Here is a 22,096-nt window from a genome sequence, read left to right on the forward strand (position 1 = left end):
TCGGACAAATTGTCCCTGGAAAAGCCCCTAAGGGAAAACCAGTTCTAGATGAGGAATTATATTAAACTTCAGCAAATCAAGAGATACAAAATTCCTTGCCTCTCACTGGCAGAACTTCGACAACCTCCTAATTTCTCCCACTGATATTCCCCACTGCTATCTCCATGCTAACACTTCACCCTTGCTAACATTGCAAGACTGTTTTCTAACACTGCAAACGTTTCTCCAAAAAATTCATATCTAAATGACCCAAGGACCCCTTTTTATACTACTCCTATTGGTAAAGCAACGACCGAGATTAAATCAAACCAACGACTGAGATTAAGAAAACTCTACAGCCAATAATAGAATTGGTTGCAAAGTGTCCAAAAGGGAATCACTAAAATTAGTAAATAATAACCATTTACTAATTTTTGGCAAGTGGACAGACAGCTATCCAAACCACCCATAAATACAAGTGCTATTCATAGATAAGGATGAACAGCTATCCAAGCTACCCATAAATACAACTGTTATTTTCGGGTCAGAAATAACAGTTGTCCAACTAACAATAATCAACATGCACTACACTCCTTGCACTACTCCTGGAGACTATTCGTCCACTACTGCTTGGGATCCACTATTGCCAAGGGACCCATGCAGTGTTATCATGACATTCGTCATTGTCCTTCTGGAAAGTGTTATCATGCTGACTCATTTTGTGTCCAGTTCCACTGGTTGAGAGCACCAAATCACACATGACATGTCCACTGCCAACCGAGATCCTCTGCTCCGTTTCCTACATTTCACAACACTGATTTCTACATTTAATAGTATAAGACTGCCAAAAAATCCAGACAATCTGGTCAAGGATTTCCCAGTGAAGCCTGTTAGCTTAATAACTATGAATTCCCATGAAAATCAAAAGAAAACTTGCATCATACATTGTCTTGTCAAGGTAATTAAAACTCTCTTTACACTACTCTGTTTATTGTACATTACTTATTTTGACATGATTATCCTTCCACCAAAATATGTATAGTTGATCAATTTTTAAAAGATCCAAAAGAAACAAAAATTTGAAAAAAATCAATATGTTTTCATGAATCTAGAATAAAAAGATTTGACTTTCTTTTCTTTTAGTATTTTTTTAATGGAAATTAACTTGTCCGTATTTCAAATAGACTTGCTCACTATATGAAGAATTGAATTTTAAACAGAAGTTCAATTCTATTTAATAACTTGGTGCATACGCTAAAACAATATGCTTTTCAAATAAACAGCAATCCAAATAGTATGCTACTTTCTCCGAAACCGAATTATTCTAAAACACTGAAGAAAAAAAATCTAATTTTTTACTGAAAATCAATGGCATTTTGTTTTAAAAACATAAGCCATTGATCTATAAGCCAACATACTCTGCTTTTGTTGCAATGTCAAGCACCATTTCTTCCTTTCTGCCCCACTGAAGTATTGAAAGAGCTTCATTTGTCTTGTACTCTCCTCTACCCTCACTGCTGGAATTGGATTGGGAGCTACAGGAAAAAAATAAATAAATAAATAAAATAAAAAGTCATAGACCATTAAGATAATGCTGAAAAAGGGTGAGAATTTCCTCAAGATTGAAAGAATTGTTAACAGACCTGTAGAATTTCCAAGATCCATTGAGAGCTTTCCACTAGAAACAACCCTAGAAAAGAAAACAAAATATCACAAGGCTTTCAAACAAGAGAATAGTAGACAATAGTTGAAATGGCTTTTGAAGAAAATGGGCATGGGCATAACATCTAAACAGGTGGACAGCTAGGACAATACACCAACATAAAAATTAGGTTCGAATTAGGTTTGTGGTGAAGAGAATTATTTTGAGGAATTTTTTTTTTTAAAAAGAAACTTATTTGTTGTACTAGTTAACATTTGAAAACTCTATCATATAGATGGACCTTTATTGTATAACTAGAGAATAATAATAAATAGATAAATAAGTATAACATATCTTTTCCTAATAGGTTCTTGATGAACCGGCTAAGCTTTTTGTTTGTGGTCCTGCTATAATATCTTGTACCTACACATTGTATAAAACCTTTTCCGAAAAGTCAAATTTTTTTTTTGGAAATACCATCTCTTTGGCAATCTAATTTTTTTGAAACTAGTATTTCCATCTTATTGAAAGATATGTCTTTCTAGGTCTCTAGATAAATTTCTTACCATGTGTAAGAACCATGTTCTACTTAAAATTTGCCACATCAACAAATTGCGGAAAGAGCCAAAGAGAACCAATCATAACAAAGTGGAAAAGTCAAACTATTTATCCATTAACAAATAGTTTATTAACATAACATAAACATGAAGGTGTTGATCTACAATTTCACATCTTTAGCATATTCAACAATGTTCATTGTTACATCATGGAGGTATTGGTTCTTCACATTAACACATCTCATGTTAGGTTAGAGAATTAATTACCATAGTTGCTGATCCAACATACATCAATTACAGTGCCATATTTTAAATAAGTTTCTAGAATTACATTGCTCTCATATACAATTACATAGTTTAGTTCAACTCAAGGATGAAAGATACAATAAAACAAAATTATTTTTTCCTATTATGTCCTTCAGCATAACATATCTCCAAATCCGTAGGACATCATCCGTCTACTATTTGAGATAGGAATGTGGCTAGGTGTTTTTACCTAGCCAACCACAGAGTGATTACTCCCCTAGGATTCTTCCTGACATAAAGAATGCCCTGACCCTGGCATGAGAACCCTAGCTTCTTAGAACAAGATGGATTGGATGGATCCAATGCAGCCGTGAAACATACTACATGCAACCATGTGTCTAGTAGCCTAATTAGGGAATGTAGCATGGAATAAAAATTAAACTACACATCTACACATATGTAGTAAAACTAAATAAGAATATTCACACATACACTTATACATTATCTGGGCCATATAATTAAATGTGAAAAATCAAATGGCTTGGCCAAGCACTTAAAGAGCCAGATTTAGCTATAGAAGAAACAAGAACATTTTGTATCCATTTTACAGAACTAGTAGATAGAAGAAACAAAACATGGAGTATCTATTCTATCCTTTCCAATATTCCTACACTGCACCTAGTCATGAAGGAAAATACAAGTTTACATGCAAATTTACAAAAAGAGGTTTGAACTACTACTAATTGTATTGTATTTCCAAACTGAAGATTTATTTTGATCTCAGAATTTTAGTCTAGGTCTTGTAGTGATTAAACTATTGCAACAGTATAACACTCATAAGTTCTTTTTCTTTATGGTTTAGTGAAGCAGTGAGATGCTAAAAGAAGTACTAATAAGTTTCAAACAATCAACTACAATTTCATTTAAACACTAGGTTGTAGATAAATCATTGAAGGATGATACCATAGTGTAATTAACATTATGGATGCTAATATTACACTAGTTCTATCAAAAACACTAGCAACAGTTCGATTTGGAAGCTACAACTATTCAAAACAAAACAACAATTTGCTATGATATTTTTTCTCATTGTTAACAATCCTCTACAATCACATTCCACATTCCATCATGGAAGAAGTAAAAAAAAAATGAATATTCATTATTAAAATGCTGAAAGAATCTAAGATTCCTACACTAATTAACGATTTCGAAGGAGGAAAGCAGTTAACTTGTTTGTGGTGATGGTTTTATTTTCTGCTCTTGGCATAGTGGTATTTCTAGAAACTTATAGATCAAAATCTATGGTCAAAAGGGGTCTTTTATGGAAAATAGAGGGAATCTTGTTGTAGAATTGAAATTGACCCACTTACATAAATTACCTTTAAATTATCAGTTCTATAAATTAAAATTTAGAAAGCTTAAGAAGATATCAAGTACTGATATGATAGGATATCACATAGAAGAGAATAATAATAAAAGAATAATAAAAAAAGAGTATATTAACATGCAACTTTTGATTCACAGTGTTGGGTTCTATCAGACAGATTCATTTATTATGAAAATAGGTTTTCTTTCACTTTGTATTGTGTATAGTAGGAGATAGGCCTTTCAGGCTTTTCGTTGTTATTACATGTAAATCACTAGTAATTGGACACCGTCTTCTTAACCATTAGAAAGTGGCAATCAACAATATGTTAAGGCGACTATCATGAGTAAAACATACAGTGTGAGATCGGCTAGAGTGGAGGGAAAGGAATGAGCAACTGGACGAGCAAGATCTTGACCATGGCCATAACAGTTATGAGAATCATTGCATGCATAGAATTTGCATATATTTTTGTAATGGAAGCCCGGCAGAGTGGGGTTTCGTACACCTATTATTCAGGGTAAAGAGCAGGGTAAAATTTAAGAAAGTTGTCTGCGAAAAAGCATATAAAATATTGGCAAATCTTTCATTATTTTGAAAAAACAAAATTATTTCTATTTGCAAATTTCCCAACATTTTATTCTAAATATGATTAATATTGGTGATTACTTTTGAATCATAATTTTTTGTTTAAAATATTGATGAATCTAAAAAATAATCGGAAGTTTATTAATCACCATGGAATATTACAAATCAAAATTGAACATTTTTTTACCTCGTGGAATATTATTAGAATCATTACATATAATTAAATCAATAGTGAAAACTAAATATTTGTGATATATGCCTAAAGTAACTAATAATTATGATAATTATTAGTTAGTTAAATTTAATTTCTCCAATAATATATAATATTTAGGTGACTCAAATGTAATTATGTAACAAATATTGTGGCGAATATTTGAATTTAAATTTTTCAATAAAATAAATTATTGAGTGATTTTTAAATATTCTAGACCTAAATTTTATAAAACTATGGTGATTTAGGTTGTATATAATCTTAAGTTATTAGCCAAATTACTAGCCAAAAAATTCTAAAATTAGTCAACTTGTAAATATTAGCCACTAAAATATACCTTGGTAAAGAGCCCTTCCTCTTATACAACTAAGGAAATCATAGACCTTGAATCCTACCTAATTGTTTGTTGTCTTAGAGCTAGGGTAGAAAGTCATTGCTCAACATGAAAGACTCAAATTCAAACTTAAAATTTCATTCAACAAGGGTTTAAATTCAAATTCACATACCAGCAACAAGAATTAATTCAAAACTACATAATAACTAGCAAGTTTTCTAAATAAAACAATTCAAATGCAAAACAATTGTTTCAAATAAAAGGATGGGAACCTGAGAATACTCCACACTTGACCCAATCCGCTACTGTCTTCAGTCCGCCACTATCCTTCATTGCTTCCCAACTTCCCTCTTAAAACAACATCCCCCAAAAATGAATAACTGACCTAATTCCATCTTTTGTAATATATATGTATGTATGTATGTATGTATGTATGTATGTATGTAATATATATGTATAATGTATATATATACACATATATATACATACATATATGTATATATATATATACATACATACATATATATATGTATGTATACATACATACATATACATATGTATGTATGTGTATATATATATATACATATATATATATATATACATATACATATATATATATATATATGTATATACATATATACATATGTATATACATATATACATATATATACATATATACATATGTATATACATATATATATACATACATATATATATATATATATACATATGTATAAACATATATATATATATATATGTATATACATATGTATATATGTATATACATGTATATATATATATATATGTATATATATATATATATGTATATACATATATATATATATGTATATATATATGTTTGGAAGTTTAAAAGAATTAAACATTTCAAATAAATTTTATTTTATGAGTGTGCGCACACGCACACACACACACACACATGTTAAAAGGAATTACTTTTATGTTCTTATTCCATAAACAATCAAAATAGAATTCTTATTTATATATTATAATGAAACATCAAAACTCATCTTTTAGTGATTTAACATATTAAGAATCTATCACATCTTTCATTAAACCAATCAAATGAAACATCTAATTCGTGTTGAACTTTCAAGTTTAACTTTAGTAAATGTAATGAAAAAAAAAAACAAACAACATAAAATTCTATGTGATCTGCATGTGTGGTAGTAGGGGCATCTGATACATCCCCTTCCAAGAGGCTAGCCCTCTCTACCTTAACCACACTCTCATTGTAATGATTCATGCATCCACTCAGAAACTTGAAACAAACAATGGCTCAATACCCATTATAATCGATATATCACATCTTAATTACATCATCATTAGGAAATAAATCCATTAGCATAATCACGTGGATATTAAATCAAAACATCTAAGAACACATCTTATGGCAACATCATAATAACATAACAAATCATGTAATCCATCGTAATGTAATTCATTTAGTTACTAGTGTAATTATCCTTCATTTATCTTAGAACAAGATTAAAACATCTCTGACCAAGTTAGCATTTGACTATTCACCACATAACCAAGAAAAAGAAACTAATTCAAGGGTGGATATTAAATAAAAACATCTAATAACACATCTTATGGCAACATCATAATAACATAACAAATCATGTAATCCATCATAATGTAATTCATTTAGTTACTAGTGTAATTATCCTTCATTTATCTTAGAACAAGATTAAAACATCTCTGACCAAGTTAGCATTTGACTATTCACCACATAACCAAGAAAAAGAAACTAATTCAAGGGAAAGACGTGACATGCTTCCCCACAAGGAAAAAGGCATTTTCCTGAGGTCTTTCACAACAAAATTAGCGTACACATACCAAAAGTGATATCCAATTGTAATAAATAGCTATACAAAAAGATGGGGAAAATATTTTTGTAAATCCTCTGCATCCTCCCAAGTGGCACTATGTATGCCAAATTGGTCCCACTAGACCTTATACTGGAGAACATCTCTATCTTGCACCCTAAGGGTATGTTTCTTAATGAGTCAAGTGGGTTGAACTGCCATCACCCCTAGATCCTGTACCTACAATGCATGCCAATCAAGAACATGAGATATCTTAGGATGATAAGGCTTAAGCAAAGACACATGGAAGAAATTATGAATTTGTGCCAAAGGAGCTGAGAGAGCAAGCTGATAAGAACTTGGGTTGATAACTTCTAAGACCTCAAATGGACCGACAAATCTCAGGGAAACCTTTGAATTCTTGTTGAAAGAGATTGAAATCTTTTATGGTCTAATGCTTAGAAACACTTTATCCCTAGTTTGGAATTGATAGAAAGTGTGTTTCCTATCTGCATAACTCTTCTGTCAATTTGTTACCTCCTTCAACTATCTATGGATTAAGATCATGTGCTCATCCATTTGCCTTAGCATCTTAGGACCCACAATAACCCTATCCTCAACCCTATCCTAGCTTATAGGAGTTTGATAATTTCGGCCATAGAGAGCCTCAAATGGAGCCATTCCCAAGGAAGAATGATAAGACTTATTATAGGAAAACTCCACCAATGGAAGATACTCCCATTTGTACTGTTGATACATGTAGTACATACATAATAAATCTTCTAGAACCTAATTCACTCTCTCTGTCTTTCCATCAATATCAGGGTGGTAAGATGTATTAAAATTTAGGCATGTACCCAAAGTGGAGTTCAAGGTTTTTCAAAATCTTGAAGTCATTCAGGTGTCCGTATCAAAAATAATGGTCTGTGGGATACCATGCAGTAAAAAATTCTCCTAGAAAAACTTTCTTACTAAAACTTGAGATCCATCCTTCAGACTACCAAGAATGAAGTGGGTAACTTTGGTTAATTTTTTGACTACAACCAAGATGACATCATGCTTGCATTGAGCCATGGGTAACCCCTATATAGAATACATGGTAATAACCTACCATTTATATTGTAGAATCTCATGTGGGTGCAGAAGACCTACCAGATGGACATGCTCAGGCTTGACATGCTAACATTCCAAACCCTGGGCCACATGTTTTGTCACATCTCGTTTGAGTCCCAACCAAAAGTATAAAGGTCTCAAATCACCCATAATTTTGTTTACCCCCATGTCCCCTAAAAATGGAGTGCAGTGCATCTCCTCTAGAATAACTCTCCACAACCCTTCATGGTTGGGAACATAAATCTTGTTCTAGTATTTAGGCACACCATCTTCATCTAAAGAATAATCATCAAATTGCAAATTAGAGGCATCAGTGTTCAAGATTGACTTCACCTATTCATAATTGGTATCTTTAGGAAGGTATTTAAAGATATACTCTCTCTTGTGAGTTTGAGATGTAGAGATAACAGTAATATATCTCCTGTGACTAAGTGAATATGCCACCCTATTATCTTTTCCTTTAATATACCCTATGCTGAAATCATATTCACTAAAGAATTTGAGCCACTGCCTATATTTGGCATTTAGATTAGGTTGAGTGAAAATGTTCCACAACCCCATATTATTAGTCTTAAGCTAAAATGGTTTTCCTAATAAGTAGTGCCACGACATCTACAAAGCATGAACTATCATAGCCAACTCTAAATCATGAGGAGCATAATTTACTTCATGCAATTTTTGTTTCCTGGATTTGTAGGCAACAACCCTACAATCTTGCATTAATACACCTCCAAGCCCATCTCCAAAAGCATCTGTGGTGGCAAAAAAATGTCCATTTGGGTTTTGTATAATCAATATAGGAGTGGTAGTAATCTTTTGCTTAAGTAACTGGAAGGCTTTATCACATGCTTTTGTCCACTTAAATCTTTCATCCTTGTGTTAAAGAGAAGTAAACGATGTTGCTATGCTAAAAAATCCGTCAAAAAATTTTGTATAATACCCAACAAGACCCATAAAACTCCTAACTTTTCTTAGGATTTGTGGAGTTGGCCATTCAAGAATGGCTTTTATCTTTGCAAGGTCCACTACTATGCCTTCTTTTGATAAAATGAGCCACAAGTAGTGGATCTCTGTCTAAGAAAAGGAGCACTTGGAGAGTTTTCCATATAGTTTCCTGTCTCTCAGATGCTACAACACTATGTGCAAATGCTCTTCATGGTCTTCTAAATTCTTAGAGTATATTAATATATCATCTATAAATATATGCACAAATTTATCAAGAAAATATCTAAAAATGTTGTTCATTAGATTCATGAAAGTGACAGGAGCATTTGTTAGTCCAAAAGGTAAGACTACAAACTCATAATACCCATATCATTTTCTAAATTTTTTGTTAGGTATTTCTTCATCCCAAATCAAAAGTTGGTGATATCTGGATTGCAAATCAATTTTAGAGAATACGGTTGCTCCCTTCATTTGATCAAAAAGTTCATCAATTCTTGGGAGAGGGTATCGATTCTTTATGGTCACCTTATTCAACATGCAGTAGTCAATGCACAATCTTAAGGTACCATCCTTCTTCTTGATGAATATTATAGGAGCTCCCCACAGTGACACACTAGGTCAAATGAAACCTTTATCCAAGAGTTACTCTTGCTAAGTATTCAACTCATACATTCTTTTGGAAGTCATATAGTAGAGAACCTTTGATTGGGGTTCTACTCTTGGCACAAGATCTATGGAGAAATTGAACTCCCTCTTAGGGGGTAGTTTAAGAAAATCATTTGGAAACACATATGTAAATTGATAAGTAGGAGATAATTTCCACAACAAGTCAAATTATGATATGAATATCAGGACTTAACTGTGTGATTTTGAGTCAAACTCGATGACCCATGTTTCATGAGTAGTGATTCAACATGAATCCATCTTTCATGAGAATAAATGGAACACTTAGCACTCATTGGATCTAGGTGATGCTCACAAGGGTGAAGCACTAGGACTTCCTGTGAGGTCAGCCATCCCAGTACTACTCTAGCCTGAGCGCACTTAACTACAGAGTTTCCTCCATAGTTAAACCCAAAGCTTGCAACCCCATTTGCAAACCCTTCACCAAGTGTTGTGCCTTATGAACCATTCATTAGAAAGTCCCTTAAGCTCATATCACAATTTGACTTGCTATGGAAATTATCTCCTACTTATCAATTGATGAGCTTAAGGGGCTTTCTAATGAATGGTTCATAAGGCACAACACTTGGTGAAGGTTTTGCAAATGGGGTTGCAAGCTTTGGGTTTAACTATGGAGGAAACTCTGTAGTTAAGCATGCTTAGGCTAGAGTAGTACTGGGATGGGTGACCTCCTGAGAAGTCCCGATGCTTCACCCCTGTGAGCATCACCTAGATCCAATGAGTGTTAATAGTTCCATTTATTCTCATGAGAGATGGATTCATGTTGAATCATTACTCATGAAACATGGGTCATCAAGTTTGACTCAAAATCACACACTTAAATCCTGATATTCATATCACAACATCTCTAAACTCCTACAAAATAGGGTGATCCTCCAATCGAGGTGGAGTCTCTTCCAGGTTCTTAAAATGGGCAATGTATAACTAACATTCTTTCCTCTTGGCTTTCTTCAAGTGCATTGCTGGAATTTGCCTCAACTCCAAGGGTCATTTGACAATATTTAGTATCACTCAATACCCTATGTCATCGAGACATTCAATCACCCTATCCCAAAAATTTACTAAAGCTTTATCCTCACTTACCTAATTAATGGCTAGGATGACATCATATGAGCCCAAAGGTGCTAGATACAAGTTGACCTCTATTCGAGAGCTATGGAGTTCCAACTCACTATATAATAAACATTGCTCTACCCTATGTTCAGCCCTATTACCATACTCTATAGTCCAAGGTTCAGCCATAAAACCAGCCGTAATAGGTATCTTTGCTACAATCTTAGGATCTACAAAGAATTTGGTAGCACCAATATCTATAAGGATAGAAATAGGGTAACCAAAAAGTGTACTATTCATCTATATAGGAGTGACCTAATAACCTACCTAACTATGATCAATTGCAACATGAATATAGTGCTATGGAGGAAGTTATCTCTTATAAGATTGTTGTGGGTACTTAGCAGTAAAATGGTTATTGACATAAAAAAAACATTCTATCCTAGGGCCTCTCCTATCATCTTTCCTATTCTAATCACCTGTATTGTTTCCATTCCTTCACTTTCTATTTCTATGATTTTGATTCTTTTTGCTATTCCAGTTTTCCTTATTCCTATTCTTGTCAAAATTCTCTTGTGCCTTGTCCTTTATATTTCTAATGTGTTGCTTCTTTCCATTTTCTTTTGGTCTATCATCTTGATAACCCTTCTTATCCTAATATAACCTATTATCTTGGAGCTTCCTTTTATAGTTTTTGTTGGAAGAGGATTTATATGAAGAAGCATCCTTTAGTCATTGCTCATACTAAGGGCCTTACGTAGTGCAAAGTCCATCGTCTCGAGCTCCTACATCTTGACTTCACTATAGATCTCTGGTCACAAACCCATTACAAATTTCCAAATTCTAAATAGCTCATCATGTTGATATTAAGGGACATACTTCACCAAATGACAAAATTGTTCATGATACTAATTAATGTTCATGTTACCCTAAACTAGTTTGTAGAAGTCTTTTGTTTTCTTGTCATAGGATAGTTGGCATAACCATCATTTGCAAAAAACCTACAAGAATTCTTCCCAAGTTACCTCCCCATACTGGAGCTTCTTTTCATCCATTACATTTTCCCTCCAAGTAGCTGCATTACCAATTAGTTAATATGTGGCCCAAACCGCTCTACATTTCCTCATATAGTTTCAAACCAAGAAATACTTCTCCATACTAGTAAGCCATCCCTCAACATCTTCCGTAGAAGCTCTACCATGAAACGTGGGTGGAATCACCTTCTTGAGATCTATTCTCAAGTTAGCTACTATCTATACACTATCATAATTAAGGAGGGCAATCTAATGGTCACAATCTATTGCTATAACAAAGCCCCCTATTGGGTCAATAGTGCCAATATCTGATAAATCAAACACCTGACAAATATTGGCAGAAGTAAGTACAATAGCCTAAGGACCTAGGTTCAAACCATGCTCTGATACCATATGTAAGCACCATGTCCTACTTTAAATTTTTCACATCATCAAATTGTGGAAAGAGCAGAAGATAACTAATCATAACAAAGTGGAAAAGTCAAACTATTTATCCATTAACAAATAGTTTATTAACATAACATAAACATTAAAATGTTGATATAGTTAAAAATGTGTATGGTGAGCATGAGTGGAGCTAAGGGAGGGTTTCAAAATTTGAATTCTAAAAAGGCTGGGATTCCTCAATAATGTTGGAATTGGAACTCTAGACTGGAACATGGGTCACAAGCGAGGGATGGTTAGGCATCTTCTGGTATAGGGGGTCAATTGGAGAATGTTGAAGGGGACCCAGATTCTCCCCCAAAGGGAATGGACAAGATTCCTTTAGTTCTCAAAGTGGGCTAGCCAAGATCCTCTAAATGGTCATCTCTTTTTGGGATTAAGCCCTTAGGTAAGTCTTCTTTCTTGCCTGTTAAAACTTTTCCTAAGACTGAGCAAGGTTCTTGTTCTATTGCCATCTTGGATGAAAATGTAGATAATAGCATTTGATCCATGCCTTCTACCTTGATTGGTAAATTTATGGAGCCTAGACCTAACATAGATGATGTTAGGAATTTCATTAAGAAGAAATGGGTTCTCAAAGGTAAAGTTTTGGTCACAGCTATGGTAAAGGGCTTTCTGTCATTTGAATTCACATGCATGGAAGACTTTTCCAACATTTAATGTGAAGGATAGAGGGCTATTGGTCATTCCACACTGGTTCTCTAGAAGAGGTCATCTTAGTTGAATTTGAATGGCTCATTCTTTTTTCATGCCCCTATATGGGTTAGGCTTCCTAAACTACCCTTAGAATTCTAGAATGAAGTTGTTTTTGTAAGGCTAGCTAGGACTTTTGGAGAAATTTTATCTATTGATTTGATCATAGGCTCTAAAAGATGTCACAACTATGCTTGTATCTGCATAGGGGTTAGGGAGGGTATAGACATGCCAAAAACTATGGCTTTTCACTCCAAACTTGGAGTACATATTCAAAAATTGATCTATGAAATAGTTTCTTTTGCCTATTTCCTTTATCTCAAGGTTAGACATAAGGCAAATCAATGCCTTAAGGTTTACAAGAAGAAGAGTAATGCTCCTGAAGAGTAAGGCTCCTGATACCTCTGCCAAAGCAAAGAAGAAATCCAAACTCACTAGCACTTCAGTCAAGGGGAAGAAAAAACTAATTTGAAGATGTAAATCTTCGAAGCAGTCTGACACTAGGGAGAGTAGTGAGGATATGAGTAATAGTCCTGATCACCTTGTCTTAGAAAAGCTAGATGGAGTCCAAAATAGCACTATAGTTCTAGAGGAACCTACTACTGTAGACCCATCTATTGATGCCATAGTTGTGGTGGGAGACAACATGTTGCCTAAGAATGTGTAGAATGTAGAAAGGCAGGGGACCCCTTGTTTGAATGAGGAAAGGCAGGAGACCTCCTAGATGGAGATCGCAATGGTCTCTAACTCAAGATCCCTGAAAAATGGTGATGTTGTTCCCCTAAGATTGGAGGATCACAACCAATGTAATGGAACCACTAATCACAATCAACGTGATGGACCTTTCAGTAATGGATCTGGGTAGCAGAGAAGTATGGTTGCTCCTCATACGATTCTGCTAGCTTCCACTAGGTTGGGGACAAAGCTTCTAGAGCTTATTAACAAATCTTCCCCTAACCAGATCTCTCAATGGGAAGATTGGATTGATAGTTGTTCTCAAGATAGTTTAGAAGGCTAGAGTCTAGTGAAAAGAAAAAGAAGAATCAAAATCATTACCACCCCCCTCTATCACCAATGAAAACTAGAAGCAAGGTTAAGGCTGATGTTGGGGTTACTCCGATGATGCCAGGAAGGACAAAATCTATTTAGTTATTGCAAGAAGAAACCAGAAATGGGACCCAGAGAACCATCAAGGAATTCTCTGGAACTAAAAAAATGAAGATCATGTCTTGGAATATAAGGGGCCTAAATGGGCCTCATAAATAGGAGGTAATTAGGAACATGATTAGAGATCAAAGACCTAATTTTTTTGTTGATCCAAGAAACCAAAATGAGAAAAGATGTGGTTGGCAAGCTTTCTTTCAATAAATTCATTAGTAGTGAGGCTATACTAACTCAGAGGGAGCTTCAAGAGGGGTATTGATTCTCTACAACAACAAGACATATCAGATCTCTACCATTTATAATGCAGTTAATGCCCTCTTGTGTAAGGTGTCCCACACTCATAGTGATGACTCCTAGCTTATTCTAAATCTGTACGCCCCCAACTCTAAAAGGGAGAGGAAAGCCTTTTGGGCTAAGATTTTAGAGGTATTTAGAACTAATAATATAAACAAAGGGATTATCTTGGGGGACTTCAATTCCCCCCTCATTGATGATGAAAAATTGTGGAGGTCTTGCTCTAGATCAGGAAAGTAAGTTAAACCTCTCAAATTTCATTAACAATTTGGCTTAAATGGATGTTGATCTCTTTGGGGGTAGATTCACTTGGTCTAATAGAAGAGTTGGAGGGGAATGCATCCAAGTTCATCTTGACAGAGCACTTATCTCCCCTATTTGGTTCCAATCTCATTCCCAAAAACTCTCCCTTCTCGCCAGAGTGGGATCAGACCATTCCCCCATATCGCTCTCTACTTGGCCTTTAGTAATCAAAAAAAAATTTCCTTTTTGGTTCAAGAAAATGTGGATTTCCCATCTAGCTTTGGAATCCAAGATCTCTACTTGGTTGAATATTAAAGTGGAGGGTATTGTAATGTTTAGGGTAGCCCAAAAATTGAAGAATGTGAAAATAAATATTAAAGTCTGGAATAGGTCATACTTTGGCCACATTTTTCATGACAAGGACGAGAAGAGTAATTAGCTTTGCATAGTCTAGGAAGAGATTCAAAAAGTTGGATATAATGATCAGAATTGGTTAGAGGAAAGTTCTATCCTCTCTGACCTCCACAACATCATTTCTAGGGAAGAACATTTTTGGAAACAAATATCAAGAATTAATTGGCTCAAAGAAGAGGAATAGAACACCAAGTTCTTCTATTTATCCACCCTTAAACAACATGCTAAGAATAGGATCTCTAGGATCAAGAAAGGTCAGACTATGCTATCCAAGGATGATGAGATAGTGGATGAAGTTGTGCAGTTTTTCTCCTCTCTTCTCAGCAAGGATCCTTCACTCTTGGTGCCTGACCAAGAGGACATTTTATATGTTATCCGCTCTTTTTTGCAAGCCCACCACAACTCTATGTTGAAAGCTGTCCCATCCTTGGAGGAAGTCTTTCAGGCTCTTAATTCCCTTTTGGATGACAAGGCTTCTGGCCCGGATGGCTTCCCGCATTTCTTTTTCAAGCTATATTAGGAGGTGGTTCAAGAGGATGTTGTGAATGCTATGTAAGAATTATTTGGGGTTAGAAATATTTTGAAGGAACTCAATGGTACTTTTTTGGTTCTCATACCAAAAATCTCAAGGGCTGGTTCGATGGATAAGTTTAGGCCTATTAGTTTATGTAATTCTTTCTACAAAATCATATCTAAAGTCCTTAACACTGGGCTCCTTAGTGTTCTCCATCTGATTATTTCCCCATAGAATACTGGTTTTGTTCTAGGGAGGTAGGTTCTCAATTCCATTATGACGGTGCATGAGGTGATTCACTCTCTTGAGGTGGGCAAGAAGGAAGGTTTTCTACTTAAGCTGGATATGTCTAAAGCTTATGATATGGTGGATTGGAATTTCTGGATGGCTATCCTCCAAGATTTTGGTTTTGATGCATAGGTTTGTAAACTTATCCTTCTGATTGTCTCTTCACCTTCTTTGTCTATTTTGGTTAATGGCTCCTCCTCAAATTTCTTTTTCCCTTTGAGAGGGTTGAGATAGGGTGATCCCCTATCCCCTATTCTCTTTATCATTTTGGCTAATGTTTGGGAAGGTTTATTCTGAGAAAAAGATAGGACTAGAGTTTGCAAGGTCTCAAGCCTTCTTTAGGTCATTCTTCTTTCACTCACCAGCAATTTGTTGATGATACTATTTTGGGGGGAGATGCTTTTATTTAGGAGGCGAAAGTGTTCAAGGGTTTGTTGAATGCCTACACTAGGGGTTTTGGCCAAGCCATAAACTGGGAAAAGAGTTTGGTCTACTTCATCAACACACCACAAGAGAGACAGAGGAAAATTTCTTGAATCCTAGGAAGTGGTATTGGGACCCTTCTAGCTACTTACCTTGGTTTTCCTTTAGGGTCCAAACCCCTACATTCTTTTTGGAATAGCATCCTAGGTAGATTTAACAAGAAATCAGCTAGCTAGAAAGGTGCCACCCTTAGTTAGGTAGGAAAATGCACTCTGGTGAAATCTATATTCCAAAATCTTCCCACTTATGCTTTAAGCCTTTTTGGGATTTTGACAAAGCATGTTGATAGAAAGGAGAAGATTCAGAGGGACTTTCTTTGGATAGGAGTTGAAGAGCACAAGAGATATCATCTTGTTGATTGGGACCATGTTTGCCTTCCCAAATGCTATGGGGGTCTTGGTATTAGAAAAATCAAACATCTTAATATTGCCTTATTAGCCAAATAGATGTAGTGCATTTTTCAGAGCACCAAAGTATGGAGGGATATCATGATTGAGAAATACTTGAGCAATCAATCTCTTAGTTTCTTGTTGGATGAGACTAAGACTCCTCAGGGATCTTACATATGGAACAAGATCCTAAAGGAAAAATTCCTGGCTAAGTCCAAGGCTAAATGGAAAGTTGGTAAAGCTGACAATATTTTGTTTTGGTAGGACAACTGGACAAGCTTAAGGCCTCTTATTGATCATCCTAGTTATGGAAGATGGGAAAAGTTTTGCATAAGAAGATATGGCCCAAAAGTCAATAATTATAGATCTAGCCTAGGTTGGCATGACCTATCTATGATATCTCTAGACCTTAATTCTTTGATGATTAGCCTAAATGCTATAATTATTAACAACAAGAAGGATGAAGTCATTTGGGGAGATAACTTGAATAGGCTATACTTTATGGCCTCTAGATATTTCTCTTTGTGGGACAGAATGGAGAAACCCATCTAGGCTAAGGCCTAGACTCTTGGTCTTACACTAAAAATTAACATATTTTTCTGGCTTCTCCAAGACAAAATTCTCACTTTGGACAATTTGGCTAAGAGAGGGTAGATTATCCCCAATAGGTGTAGTCTATGTAAGCATGGTTCGGAGATGGTCAATCACTTATTTATTCACTATCCCTATTTTTCAAAGGTTTTGAACCTTCTGACCAGGGATTTTGGGTCAGCTGGTTTCCCCTAGCTAACATCCAAGAGTTCTTAAACCAATAGAAGAGCTCACACCTTGGCTTGATAACATAGTTAATTAGGTCATGGTCCCTTTTGCACTTTTATTGGGGAATTTGGAAAGAACGTAATAACTAAATCTTCCGAGATAGAGAATCTCTCAAGTTAATTATTGCTAATAAAATTGATGGATTAATGAAGGAGAACTTCGCTATCACAAAGGAAGGAAACATTGGAGAAGGTATGAATAGTATAGCAAGGAAAAAGGCTAGGGATAGGAAAAGATAGGAGGCTAGGTGGTTACTCCCCCTTGAAAATTGGCATAAAGCTAATTTTGACAGGGTAGCTAAAGGGAACTGTAGTCCTACTAGTAGTGGAGGTATTGTCAAAAATAGTTATGGAGGAAGTGTAGTGGGTTTATCCTACCCTCTAGGTCATCAGACTAATAATTTTGTAGAAGCCAATGTAGCCAATCACATTGTTAAATTGGCCTTGGCTTCTGGGATCAAGAACCTCTGGCTAGAGGGGGACTCTTTAAATATCATAAATTGCATTAAAGGCTAGATTAAGCCTTCCTAGAATAAAATGAATGTAATAGAAGATCTAAAGTTTGACCTAGGTAAATTCAAAAAGATCCATATTAGCCATGTGTATAGGGAGGCTAATTCAACAGTAGCTAGAAATTTGGTGATGATGTGGCATGTCAATGAAGAATAGGATTGCACGCAAAGGAAGTACCAAGATAATCCCAATTTAATAATCTTTAGATACGCCAAATTGCATGTCAGGATGGGAGTTATTAAAAATCATGGAAAACTCTTTCAAATAATTATAGTGTGTACTTTTGGCATGCTTTATGGACTATCATGAATAGAACCACTAAATTTTGCAAAAATGTTTTCAAGTTTCACATTTTGAAGTAGGCTAAAGTCTATAATTCTTTGAGTAGTGGGAGGCTTTTTGAACTACAAGAAACCATGGTAGGTGAGAGAATTAGGAGGGATCCATCAAGAGAGGCAGAGAACTAGAAAAATAAAAGGAAGGTTTGGCGTAAGATGGAAAAGGACAGTATTACTAAATTTCTAGAGAAGCTCCATGATTTTGATGTGGAAATCACCAAGTTAATGATGGATTCATTGAAAAATGGGAAAGTTAAAATTGATGGGGTCACCCACCATGTCAATGTGGAGTTGATTACCTAGGTTATGGAGATCTCCTTGGAAGGGATTAACTTCTTCATGGATAAGAAAATGTCAACCAATGGTGTCAAAGAATTTGTGAAGGATAAAGATGAGAGGAAGAAACTCATCAAGGAGGAGATGTATTACAAGATGGAGTCCATTAAAAAGCTATGGATGTATGGCCTTAGGGTTGTCATTGAATATATTTCTCTAGACCCTAGATTTGATAGGATCAAGATGCATCATTTCATTTTGCTTAATCATTTTAGGCATGGTATGAAAACATCTCTTCTTTTTTATCTTTTCACCTCTATGAGCAAGGGTATCAAGGGTTTTAAGAAGAAACTTGCTACTAATCCCACCCTTCATGAAGGATTACTCCTCCTAGTCTATGAGTATTTGAAGACTCAAACAAGGGGAAAATCCCTAGGTGATACCGAGAGTGCATCTGAGGAAATTGGGAGTTCAGATGCTGAGGAAGTGCACAACATAAATTGTAATAATGAGGATAATACCTCCATTAAAGATAAAATCCCTATGGAAGAAAGGAATGTTACCCCTTTTGCCTGCATCCCCTATAGAAAAAGCCCTATAAGCCTTCCCCCAATTACCCCCAAGGATGAGCCTCAAGAGGAGGAGGAGGATGATGATGAAGATGAGGAGATAGATTTAGAGGAAGAGGAGAAGAGGGAGGAAAATGTGAAGGAGGAGGTGAAGGAGAGGGAAAGTGAAAAGGGGGAGGAGGTTTTAGTTGATATGTTGGGGAACCCTAGGAAAAGAAAAGCTAATGATGCCCCACTACAAGAAGATACCAATGTCCAAATTCCTGAGACCCCTAGCCCTACTCTTTCTCCACTTGAGGAGATGACATATATGTTGGTGAAAAGAAGTGGAGAAGTGATAACAAAGAACATGAGGGTACGAAGGAAGTTTAACTTGAACACCGAGAATATGGAGATTGTCAGGGAGCTGTTGAATATCCAAATGACGGAAGACTTTCATGGTAATGCCCACTATGATGATCTAATTGATCCAGCCCTCGTTGTTATCTTAGATAGTGCACAAGAAACTGGGTTTAACCTTTTGAACAATGCTAAGATTAGCATGATTGGCAATTTTCAATCTATCAAATGGTTGTTTCATGAAATTGAAGACCTTAAGGGGAAAAGAAGCTAGAAGGAAACCAAAAAAATAGCTGTGACTAGGGGCACAATGAAGAAAAGAGAGACTAGGATGGAAGATAATGACATAGTAGTGTCTAGGGATACAATGCTGACCAGGAGGACAAAATCACCATGGTTGAATAAAAAGTCCAATGTGTGAAATCCACACACTAGAACTTGGCTAATCAGATGATTGCCACTTTGAATACCCTGAACGAGAATATTGTCAGTCTAGGGGATTCTCTGATTAGTGTTGCATTTTGTGGGGATGTGATGGAGAAGGCCAACTTGGATATTGGACAGGCTGAGGATGATTAGAAAGAGACCAGGGATTAGGAGGATGTCTAGAACTAGGTTTAGGAGGGTGTCGACAACCAGAAGGCCAATGAAACTATAGAGACCCTAAAGGTTCTTGATAAGGAGAATTAATTTTTAGTGTTCTCTTTTTGTTTCATCTCCTTATAGGGTTGTAGGCTTTTTGTGTCCTAGCTGTGGGCGTGTTGTTAGTTTTAGGCTTTTTTAAGAAGATGCATGGGTGCTGGACTTTATTTATTATCTATATTTTTGATATGTTCTAAAAACTTTTGGGTTTTAGGAACCCTATAAAACCTATTTTACTTAATCAAAAACATTAAGGTGTTGATCTAAAATTTCACATCTTTAGCATATTCAAGAATGTTTAGTGTTACATCATGGAGGTATTCATTATTCACATTAACATATCTCATGTTATGTTAGAGAATTAATTACAATAGTTGTTGATCCAACATACATCAATTATAATGCAATATTTTACATAAGTTTCCAAAATTACATTGCTTTCATACACAATTACATAGCTTAGTTCATCTTAAGGATGAAAGATACAATAAAACAAAATTATCCTTCCCTATTGTGTATTTTAGCATAACCTATCTCCAAAGTTGTAGGACATCATCCATCTATTTTCTAAGATAGGAGTGTGGCCTTACACTTTTACCTCACCAACCACGGAGTGATTACTCCCCTAGGATTCTTCCTAACATGAAGAATGCCTTGATCCTAACATGAGAACCCTAGCTTCCTGGAATAGGATGGATTGGATGGATTTAGTGCAGCCGTCAAACATACTACATACAACCATGTGCCTAGTAGCCTAATCATAGAATGTAATAGGGAATACAAATAAAACTACACATCTAAACATATGTAGTAAAACCAAATAAGCATAGTCACACACAAAAACTTATATGTTATCTGGCCACATAATTAAATGTGGAAAAATTGAATGGCTTGACCAAGCACTTACAGAGCCAGATTTAGCAGTAGATGAAATAAGAATAGCATGTATCCATTCTAGATAATCGGCAAATAGTTGAAACTAAACATGAAGTATCCATTATATCCTTCCCAATATTGCTACATTGCACCAAATCATGAAGGAAAATACACATTTACATGCTGATTTACAAGAAGAGGTTTGAACTAAAGTTGAATGTATTGTATTTCTAGATGATGGGCTCAAAAACTCAGCAATACCTTCATTTCTAAACTAAAGATTTTTTTTGATCTCAAAATTTTAGTCTAAGTCTTGTAGTGATTAAACTATTGCAACAATATAACACTCATAAGTTCTTTTTCTTTATGGTTTAGTCAAGCACTAAGATGTTGAAAGAAGTACTAATAAGTCTCAAATAGTCAACTAAAATTTCATTTAAACACTAGTCTTTAGATAAATCATTGAAGGAAGATACCAAAGCTTAATTAACATTATGAATGCTAAAATTACACTAGTTCTACCAAAAAAAACTGGAAACAATTTATTTTGGAAATTGAAACTATCCAAAATAAAACAACAGTTTGCTATGGTATTTTTTTCTCATTTTTAATAGCACTCTACAATCACATGCCACATTCCATAATGGAAGAAGTAAAAACAAAATGAATATTAGTTAATAAAATGCAAAAAGAATATAAGACTTCTACACTAACTGATGATTTTTGTAAAGGAAGAAAATAGTTAACTTGTTTGTGGTGATGGTTTCTTTTTTTGCTCTTGGCATAGTGGTATTTCTAGAAACTTTTAGATTGAAATCTATGGTCAAAAGAGATCTTTTGCAATAGATAGAGGGAATCTTGTTGTAGCATTGAAATTGAGCCACTTATAGAAATTACCTTTAAACTTTTGGTTCTATAAATTAAAATTTAGAAAACTGAAGAATAAACCCTCCGTGAGACATGATATGGAAAAATATCAAGTACTGATATGATAGGATATCATATGAAAGAGAATAATAAAAAAAAAAATTACCATGCAACTTTTGATTCACACTTTTGGGTTTTGTCAGACAGATTCATTTATTATGGAAACAAATTTTCTTTCACTTTGCATTGTGTACAGTAGGAGATAGGCTTTTCAATTTATTTTTTTACGTGTACATTACCAGTAATTGGAGCGTGTCTTCTTAACCACTGGAAAGTGGCAATCAACAATAT

At 34.9% G+C, this 22,096-nt stretch overlaps 1 pseudogene; it reads right to left on the reverse strand.

Annotated features, from left to right (window-relative positions):
- Positions 1-693: 693 nt before the first annotated feature.
- LOC149569707 (sucrose transport protein SUC9-like) overlaps positions 694-22,096 on the reverse strand; it is a 73,188-nt pseudogene continuing 51,785 nt past the window's right edge.

This window comes from Cupressus sempervirens, chromosome 3 (assembly GCF_028749045.1).
Source record: "Cupressus sempervirens isolate cs-2001-9-10 chromosome 3, ASM2874904v1, whole genome shotgun sequence".
Classification (NCBI taxonomy): Eukaryota; Viridiplantae; Streptophyta; class Pinopsida; order Cupressales; family Cupressaceae; genus Cupressus; species Cupressus sempervirens.